The 10,682-nt window shown below is 41.5% G+C and overlaps 1 non-coding gene across 1 annotated transcript; it reads left to right on the top strand.

Moving 5' to 3' along the window:
• Window positions 1–370: 370 nt before the first annotated feature.
• On the top strand, window positions 371–443 carry TRNAE-CUC (transfer RNA glutamic acid (anticodon CUC)). Its single transcript has one exon. It is a non-coding gene; the product is annotated as a tRNA-Glu (tRNA).
• The last annotated feature ends 10,239 nt before the right edge of the window (window positions 444–10,682 follow it).

Here is a 10,682-nt window from a genome sequence, read left to right as displayed (position 1 = left end):
GCATTACTCTGGGACCCCAGCAAAGCGAGTATGGGGGTGCCCCTATGGCCAGACTCCAGAGCAAGCAAAAAATCTTTACTGTTCTGTGAACCTCTGTTTATCTGTGGGACATAGGTGGCCCTTATAACCGTGGTTTTTTTCCTTAACATTTCTATTTTTCTCTCTTAAAAATAACTTCTTAATCATAGTAGAAAAGTAGGAGATATAGCTAAGTTATAAAGTAGAAAACAATAGTTCCTCAGAGAATATCCCCTCAGAAATAACCTCTGTTAATATTTGCTGCATTTCAGGAAATTTTTTTCCCAATGTGTGCGTGCATACGCGCACATATCTGTGTATTACAAAATTAAGATTAAATATGTATAGAGGTGCCTGGCTGGTTCAGTTGGTAGAGCATGTGACTCTCAATCTCAGGGTCGTGAGTTCAAGCCCCACGTTGGGCACGGAGCCTAGTTAAAAAAAAAAAAAGATTAAATACGTACAATTTTCTATCCCATCTTCACTCAACATTAAATTTTTACCCCCTCATTAAAATTTAATTTGAATGCATAATGTTCTCTGGCACAGAGACACTGTTTAAGTGCTATGGAGTCAAAGAGATTCCAGTTCTTGTCTTCTGATTCCTTCAGCATCCAGTTTTGTCTATGGGCAAATGACCTCAGTTTCACCATTTGTAAAATGGGGGTAATAGTAGCTACTCCATGTGGTTTCTGAAACGATTAAATAGGGTCATATCCATGAAGCCCCGACACAGTCTGTAGATAGCAAATGTGAAATATCAGTTAGCTAGTCCCAAATCATTGCTCGGTAGTTGGGAATGGAGTCTGTGTTCCTTGTTTTTGTTCTTTATCATGTTGCCGTGTTTGCCTCTGTCCAAAATTATTTCCTCTGGGTCAATTCCAAGCCGTGGAATAAAGGGCAGAAACATTTTAAAGGCTTGATTTGAATGTTTTTCTAGACCAGTTGTATCTATTTGCACCCACACTGATGTTGCCTCACACCGGTCATTTGGCTCCACCCTTGAGGGCATGATATACCATCTTCCGTAACTGTGCTAATATAAGAGGCAAATAACGATATCTCATTTAAATACAAATTTTGCTGGTTGCCTAGTGACATTTACTATCTCTCAGACATTTGTCTTCTTTTGCGAATTGTTAGCCCATCAATCAATACACATTATCACGTGCCACTTTTGTGCCAGACACTGCCAGATGTATCACAGGAACACACATGTGTCAAGACAGACATGATCCCAGCTCTGATAGCACACAGCCTTTGCTGAAGGTGCTCCTCATGGCGGGCGTGGGACTACGTGCTTGTCTTGGGGATAATGTGAAGCACTCTGAGTTTCCTGGTTAATAATTAGCCTCCTTTGGCTAATCCAAAGTCTGTTTTGCCACTTCCTTATTTTGGCCACATTCTTCAGCATGGAGGATGTGCGTTTATATATTCTGGATACGCACACTGCTATGGTGTGAATGTAAATTTCATACACATACGTGAAACAGACATGGAGAGGGATGTTCTCACTATAAAAGGTATAGGGAAGAGATGTACGGTGATGGGTTAATAACATTTGGCTGGCCAGAAGAAGCTGGAGAATCTGTAAACCACAGAAACTGCACTAAACAGTGTTAGAATGTGTAAAGCTGGTATACTTCATCAATTTAAGGTGGTATTCTTCGAATCATCAAGTTGAAGAGCCTGTCCTACATTTGGCAACTCAAGTGGAGGCAGCTTGTCATAGCCACCCACCTACCTGTGCATCCATTGTCCGGTTGTGTCCTAGATTAGAAAATCAGCTTTGGTTTGACAACTGTACGGTGGCAAATTTCTCACCTTTGAAGGTGAACTACAACAGTCCAATGGTAGGCTCAGGTGAAAAAGTTTCCCTTTATTTCCAACGGTAGGAGTAGGAGTCCCCAGCATCTTATAACACTTTCAGGGAGCTGTCATTCCCGGGGTGTTTATATCCCCTTCTGGAGTACTGTCACCTTTTGCCTTAGCTGAGCCTTATTTATTGCCCTCCATTTATGGTCATTCTGCCAACTCGTACTTTCATTGCAATTGACAGCACTGGGAGAATTCTCACATATGTTATCACAGTGATTCTGGGAGGTGTCAGAAGCTGGGTCCCCAAATATCACCAACACATAATAAGACAAAGCTGAGCTTCTGGCTTTGGCTCTGTCTCAGAGGGATGAAGGTAAGTTCAGAGTTCACTGAGAACCGGAAGTTTGGTTTAAGGCATGTCTTTCAATGCAGGGGGCTCGGTTAAGATTGGGTGAGAATCACCGTACATATCCAGGATTGGTGAAAACAGCAGGATGGGGATTTTAAGATGAGGGATTCAAAGAATGTCAGGGTGCGAATTGTCTATTGATGCTTTCCATGGGAGAGTCGATGGTTCTGCTGGCAGAACAATGCAGTCATCTGCTTGGGCAGGGCAGTCTTGGAAAAGTAAAGTAATACTAATGGAGACAGTGGACTAGCAAAGTCATGTTCGCATAGCCAGTAGAGTGTGGTTTGGGTTCTCAGGGTCCAGGCTGAATGTGGGGTAGGCTGTTTTGGTTCTCAGAGGAAACATATTCACAAATCCATTTTATAGGTAAGGACACGTGAGGCTCAGGAAGACCGAGTGGCTTTCCCTGGGTCACACATCTAATTAGTTCCGGAGCGAGAACTGGCCCTGTGCTTTTTTCCCATTTTGTCCATTAAGCACTGTCCCTCAAGCTGTTCATCTTGCCCTTTGTCTCAAGTCTCTCTGGGCATCGATCAGTTGCTATAGCAAAAGGAAGTTTCAAATTGATTTTAGGGTTTAAGCCATGCAGTCTTACTTGAACGAATGATAAAATGCTTTGCTGAGAATGGGTGCATCTGAGGAGTCTAAATGCACTCCGCTCGCCATGTTTCAAAGATAATTCGCGGGTAAAGAATAAGGAAGTGTGTCCTTACTAGAAGTTTGATGTGACATATTAATCATGGACATGCCAGTGGCAGCTGCGGCAATTGTAGGCAGGAGGCAAAAGTCTTGTATTATTTTCTCGTGGGGATGTTTTCAAGTGGGAGCAAAGGAAGGAGAGAAACATTGACAGTGGATCTTATTCTCTCTCTCTCTCTCTCATTCTCTATGTACACATGAGTCCCTTCAGTTGATTTCGCCTCCCTGCCTCTTCTGTCCTCCCAACCCCCACCATACCTCACTCTCACCTCCGGTGGTGTGGTTCACCTGCTTCTGTGCATATATCCCATGAAGGTAAAATGTCCCCAAAGCAAAATGGCTGCAGACAGAAGTACAGTGCTGAGGGGAAGCTCACTAGTGGAAATCCAAGTCCTGGCGGGGTAAATGAGATAGATTATCTTTTCATACATCCACTAGAAGGGAAGCTTCAGATCAAATCACTTCCAGATTAGATCCCCAGGGCTAAAAGCATTCAATGGGGCACTCAAAAACATTTGTTTGAAAGAACAAATGTGCCAACAAGTGGCCACTTACGACCATTTTGCTTCTGAGCAAAATTCACGATGCAATTCAAGATGACATTTCTTCTTCGAACTCCAGTCCTGGCCATGCCAGGGAGAATTTATCCTAATGTCAGTGGGGTGTGATTCAGGTCACAGGTAGGCAAAGAGGGCTAGGGTTTGGTGATATCTTTCCCTGCTGCTGCTGCTGCCAGGTCCTTATCCAGGTGTGGGTAGAGATGGGATGAGGGAAACAGATGCTCAGAGGAGAGGCCCGGTGAATGAGCCCCAGAAGGAATACTTCAGTCAAGGCTGGGGAGACATGCATAAAGAGGTGGGGTGACACTGGGGAAGCAGAGTTAGTGTGATTGGAAACCGAATGGATTTTTTAAAAAGATTTTATTTATTTATTTGACAGACAGAGATAACAAGTAGGCAGAGAGGCAGGCAGAGAGAGGGGGAAGCAGGCTCCTTGCTGAGCAGAGATCCTGATGCGGGGCTCGATCCCAGGACCTTGAGATCACTACCTGAGCCAAAGGTGGAGACTTAACCCACTGAGCCACCCAGGTGCCCCCCAAATGGATTTTTGACAGGTTAGTTGGTTCTAAGGTTTTCTGTGAATCATGCTCTAATGTTATTCTCCATGAAATCACATTGAATAAATCCCTGAAATTCCAGAGGCCTTCCAACAGCAGATCAGATCTGGACTGGGGACTTTGACTCTTGGGGGAGTGTGTTCTTAATTATGTTAGAACATCTTGAACCATTTTTGGTAATTTTTACAACTCAGACCAGGGTGGCCGGTAGACAAATTTCTCACTATGGGAAAAAAATCCTACTCCTTCAGGCCATAGGAAAGTCAGTGATAAGCACAGTATAACTGAAGCTTCTTGTTCTAAAAACTCATCTAAAGATGCTTATAGAAGGGGTGCCTCGGTGGCTCAGAGGGTTAAGCATCTGCCTTCGGCTCAGGTCATGATCCCAGGGTCCTGGGATCGAGCCCCACATCAGGCTCTCTGCCTGCCTCTCTGTCTACTTGTGATCTCTGTCTGTCAAATAAATAAATGAAATCTTTAAAAAAAAAGATGCTTGTAGAAATATTGTAGATTTCATTAAAAGTTATTCGCTCCTCAAGTGATCTAACAAATATTTTAAAATATCACAAATAGGATGTTATCTATTTTGGCGAATATGCTTTGATATCCTTACCTGTATATACATGTAGTGAAGACCATTGCTCTTCATATCTGCTACACAGAGGAACAATTTTCTGGTAGAGTGTAAATTCTATTTATCTGTTCAATTAATTATTTATTAATTTAAGGGCACATCACTCAGAGTGTTAGTAAGTGAAAGTATCTGTCGAGTCTAGTTAATTTGAATAGTTATGGGGCACCAAATTAAATATGAAATGCAAATATACGCAAAATACGAACACATGAACAAACAGATAAAATTGCTAATTGCTCTGCCTTTTAAAAAAAGCTTCTGTGTGGCAAGCGTATGGAAGAAAAGATTGCTCCTAGCTCTATCATTTCTTTGTTTCAGGCTTGATGTAAGCAAATTAGGGATATAATCTGTCACGTATACACAGGAAAAGTTGAATTTTGGGATGATGAGCATTTTTTTTAAGCTGTCTTTCTGGTATCGTATTTGTATGTAATTAAAAAGCAAAAACTCTTCTCATTTTCTTTCTAAAAACAGAGTCCCAAGATGGACAGAATAATAGAATGGCCAGTAGAATAGCATGATTTAAACCACTGTTTGGTGGCCATGATGTCTGCTTGGGCAACGTAGAAAGGGCAAGGCTAAATGAGTCTTTGGTTGGGGTGTTTCAAGGTAACTTAAACGTGAATAAAAATTAGATCAACTTAGAATGAGGTTTTCAATTGTGGGTTCCAGACCCTTAATTGTGGCCTTTTTTTTTTTCCCACTTTTATCAGACGTTTCAATGTTAGATGGTGACACGAATTAGGAAACAAAAGCAAGAAGATTAAAACTGACAGAGACGAATGTAAATTTCTTTTTTTTTAAAGATTTAATTTATTTATTTGACAGAGATCACAAGTAGGCAGAGAAGCAGGCAGAGAGAGAGGAGGAAGCAGGCTCCCTGCTGAGTAGAGAGTCCGACTCCACTCAGGGCTCGATCCCAGGACCCTGAGACCATGACCTGAGCTGAAGGCAGAGGCTTTAACCCACTGAGCCACCCAGGTGCGCCTAAATTTCTCATTAAGGGTTTATACTTTAGTATGTGGGTATAAGATGGGGGAGGTCTCAGAAGTTCTTATGAAAACGACCAAGGAGATTTAATTGGCCCCAAGTTTAATACAAGCCAGTAGGCCTAGGAAGCTATTCAAAAGCTATGATTCAAAAAAGCTATTTTTGGCTGTGTAAGTTAATGAAGGAGCAAGAGCTTGTTTTCCTTCCTCCCTTCAATCTACATCTAGGGAGGAGGAGTATTGTTTGGATTCATCAGATTCTGGGACATGATTATGCCATATTTCCAGTGGGCACAGTCACTGTGTGTTAACAGGTCAGCGCTAGGGTGTGGCCTTCTTGCTGCTCTCCCTGAAACACTGCTAGAGTCAAAGGGTCAGGGTTACCCCCTCTGGGAGACTCTCTTCCTCTCTTCTCATTCTCTGCCATCCATATGGCAGAAGTGATAAGCTGACACAGGGCCTCTTGCCTTGGAGCATAGCCAACCAACTAACTCACTTTTCTTTTTTCTTTACATAGGGCTGGGGCAAGCTTGGGTGCAGATGAAACATTAATAGGCTTCACTCACAACCTGCTTTGGGCTGAAGGTGTTTAGACTCAGAAACCTAGAATAAGGTTACATGCCACATGGCTGTGTGGCCCAGCCTAAACAGGGCATTCGACCCTCCATATTTTAGTTGGTCACCAAATTTGAAAACAAAAAATGTCTTTTGACCCTGTGTACTTATGCCTTCACCTACTTTACCTTCACTCTCTGTCACTTGGATTATTTTAAGTCATGACCTATATTTTCATTCCTGCCACAATGTTGGAGCATAGTTTGTGACTATGGAAAAGAAAGCTTTTGTGTTTACCTTCAAACATTTAATGGAACAGGATGTTTGAGAGATAATACATTTATTCTGGGTTGCTCCAGATGTCAGGGAGGCAAATATTTGTTAATATAAAATAGAACTTAAAACAGAAGGATCCCAGCTATGGGCTAAACTATTTCACAACACTTGGAGCTCTTCATTGTGGGGACTCTTCAGGGAGAAGCAGGATTGGCATCAGCGTGGTGTGCTGTGGAAAGGGTTTAATTTTACAGGTCTGTGTCAAATCCAAAGTATGAATAACTTTTGTTCTGACTGGTAGAATTAGAGATCGGTATAATCTTCTTCTTACTGCTTTTCTGTTTTTTAAAAAAAATTTTCCAAAATAGAGAGGTATTATTTTATAATCAGAAAAAAAAGTATTATGAGTATTAAAAATAACATTTGCTTTTTTTTCAAATAGGAGCATAACCTTTTGTTATGGGTATCAAAGAGACATTGTTGTTGTGGGATATATGCCATTTGTTAGTGTTCTTGGTTTGGCTGCATATAGCAGAAAATAAAGAATTAACAGTGGCTTAAGCTAGAAATCTGGTTCTCTCTCTCTCTCTCTCTCTTTTTTAAGATTTATTTTGTTTATTTCTTTTAGAGAGAGAGGGACAGGGGAAGAGGGGAGAGGCAGTGGGAGAGGGAGAGAGAGTCCCAAGCCGATGCCCAGCTGAGCATGGAACCTGACCCCAGACTTGATAACATAACCCTGAGATCACAACCCGGGCTGAAATCAAGAATAGGACTCTTAACCTACTGACCCATCCAGGTGCCCCTAGTTCTCCATCCTTTTTTTTTTTTAAGTAAGATTTTTAGTTTAATTCCAGTATAGTTAACATACAGTGTTATATTAGTTTCAGGTGTACAATAGAGTGACTCAACAATTTGATACATTACTCAGTGCTCATCATGATAAGTGTACTCTTTAATCCTCAACACCTTGTTCTCCTTTATGTAAAAGTAGTTATGATGTAGGTAGCCAGACGTGGTATGGTGGTTTCACTGTGTCAGGTACCAGCACCCTTCTCTCTTGTTCAGGATTGTGTGGCTTCAATTCCCAAGGTCACCTCACTGCCCAAACTAGCTGCAGAATATCGGCATTATATCATGTTCCGAACAGCAGGAAAGAGGAAGGAGAAGTAAATAGGCCTGCCTCCTTCATTTTAAAGCTCATCCCAGAAATACCATACAACACTTATATGTAAATTGCATTAGCAAGAACTTGGCCATACGGCCATACCTAGCTGCAAGGAATTCCGGGGAAGAAAAGTCAGGCTTTGTTTCTAATGAAGAAGAAGAGAATGGATATTGGGAAGCTAATAGCTGTCTCTGTTACAACAAAGGACTAAGGGCAATCATTTTAAAAAATGTCACTGGCTCCAGCTTTTTTGCTAATCGTTTCAGGAATTTTCTATTTGCCTCCATTTATTTACAGCAGTCAACAATTATTTACTAAAAAATTGCTATTTGCCTCATTGTTTTTTCATTTGTAAAATGGATCTGTACCTTTCCCACGGGGTTGTAGTAAGTAGTGAATAAGATGCTAAGTGTAAAGCACTTGTAATAGCATCTTGGATTGGTCTGTCTATCATCTATCTATCAATCTATCTATATTTTAAATGTCTATACTACCCAGAGCAATCTACAGGTTTTTTAAAAAAAGATTTTATGTATTTATTTTGAGAGAGAGAGAGAGAGAGAGTGAGAGAGAGAAGGGGCAGAGGCCAAGGGAGAGAGAATCTCAAGCAGACTCCCACCGAACTTGGAGCCAAGCACAGGACTCCATCCCATGACCCTGAGATCATGACCTGAGCCGAAATCAAGAGTCAGACGCTTAACCGACTGAGCCAACCAAGAGCCCCAGATCTTTCCAATTCTTAAAGGTTCTGTGGGAGAGGCCACAGGCGCCCCCATTTCCTTTTAAGCCCATTTGTGAAACTATTAGCATTAGCTTTTTTAGGGCAAAAACTCATGAATTAAAGTAAGATTTTTTTTTCTTAGTTTAAGAATATGCTACCTACTAAAAATTGCATCAATTGAGTGAACAACAACACAGGTATGGGTGAGAATGGAAAACCTATTAGAACAGATATTGCCTGCTTTTTTTTTTTTTTTTTTTTTTGAGAAGGGAAGTCTTTCCTAGCATTGCATTCTATTTTATGCAGTACATTTGCTAAGAGAATTCAAAAGAACAGATCGGGCCCATTGTCCTTCATTCCAACAGTATTGAAGGCCCAATTTCATCTTTTGAGGCTCGTAAGGAGCATACTACATAAAAAGGAATGGACTGCTTGCTATTCAGCCATAGCTGGAATAGCAATACCAATCATTATACTGTTATCTATTTGAAAAATGTGGATTTTACTTGGAGATGGTATTTATTGAAGCTTGCAAGAAATCCATTTTCTGTCTACCTGGCAAGAGCAATTTGAAATGGAAAATTCAAGCTCAGAGATCAGTTGAAATTTGACCTTCTCTATATCGCCTGGATTTTGCTATGATGATGTATGCAGGGGTGGGGGTGAGGGGTGTCCATTGGCTTCCAATCCTGTGCTGGGTTCGTCTCCTGCGGTACAATAGGGCAATCTAAGAGAAACCTTCTCCAGCTGTATTAAAATGGGGGCGGGCGTGGGATGCTGGGCTGATGCACTTAAAATGCACTTTGAAGCATCATGGAAATTTTGCAAAAGACTTTTATGTAGCAATAATTCTATTGATGGAGTCAATGAGAGTTTTGTCTGTGTAAGAACTGCAGGATAGGACCCCAAGTCACATGCTTTCAAAATTATTCTCCCTTTGTTGGATATCACAAAGGATATTTTCCCATGAAAACAAGATCTTTTGTTTCTTATGAATTCATTCTAATTTTGAAGCCGGCTGACAGGGTTACTGCGTGTTCTTCTCGCGCTGGCAGGTGGCCCGAGGGAGCTGGTGGAATGGGCTCAATCCTTTATTAAGGCTTTTCCTGGTCGTAATGTCATTCACTTCTCATCTAAAACCATAGTCCTTGATGTTCACTTCCAAAGGAGATAACAGTGAGGTCATGGATATGATCTGTTCCTCTTTGGATTTTAAAGGCATCAGGCAAGAAATCTCTGCCTTTCTGGTTTTCCTACCTTTTTGCAAATACATGTGGGTAGCAAAACAAAACAAAAACAAAACAAAACAAAACAAAAAACAAAATAGCAACAACAAAAAAACAATGCATACAAAATACGGAAAGGTAGTGAAAGTTTAGACAAGTCAGAGCATCCATTTTCAAAGGCACTTACTAAGTTGCATGGGCTAAGGTCCGTGCAGAAAAGAAAACAGATACAGTTCCCTCATCCTGAGGACTCACGCTTGATCCAGCCTGTGTGCTGTGGGGAAACATTTAATCACGGTTTGGCAAACATTTATGTAAACGATCCGTGGATCAGCGCTAACTACTGAGGATTCAAAGACAGGGAGGGCCTAGGCTGGACCCTCGAGGAAGCCCTGCAGGAAATGCTGTGTATGTTGTGGCAGGACTAGAGCCCAGAAATGAATCTGAAAGTGCAGTAGGAACTCAGAGGAAAGGAAATTCAACATATGCTCAAGAGACTGCCGTCAAAAGTTGACAAGAGAGTAAGCTGATATAGGAAAGATATATTTTTAAATTTCCGATGTAACCCATTGTGGAAAGCCTTTGCACCAAATCCTTCAGTAAACCTGTTGCTGCAGGGAGACACAAGAGGGGGGAGGCAGTGCTGTATTACAAGATGGGGGTGCAGCACTCGGACCCCTCCAACTAGTACTAGTAATTCCATGGACTGGGCCTGTGTACATGTGCACATGCGACTTTCAACCACCAAGCTTCCAGAGATCTCTGCGGAACAAAGGAAGGTGGGATGAGGGAGACTTAGCCATTCATTGTGTATCTTTGATCTTCACGACATCAATTGTACCTTTTGTGTGCTCACTTCTTACCAGGCACAAATTATCAAATTATCGTTTCCATCAATCTTGGAATGCATGCTGGCCTTTGATGCCCAGAATAGCTTATCTGTGGTAACTTTTAGGGGACAAGGTGGGACAATATATGATTAGAGGCCAAGATGTCTTAGGAATGTCATACATGGACAATACACAGTGTCCTTTTTGGAGCAAGAAAAGAGGACT

Source organism: Lutra lutra, chromosome X, assembly GCF_902655055.1.
Source record: "Lutra lutra chromosome X, mLutLut1.2, whole genome shotgun sequence".
NCBI classification, from domain to species: domain Eukaryota; kingdom Metazoa; phylum Chordata; class Mammalia; order Carnivora; family Mustelidae; genus Lutra; species Lutra lutra.
This window is presented reverse-complemented; position numbering and strand designations above follow the sequence as displayed.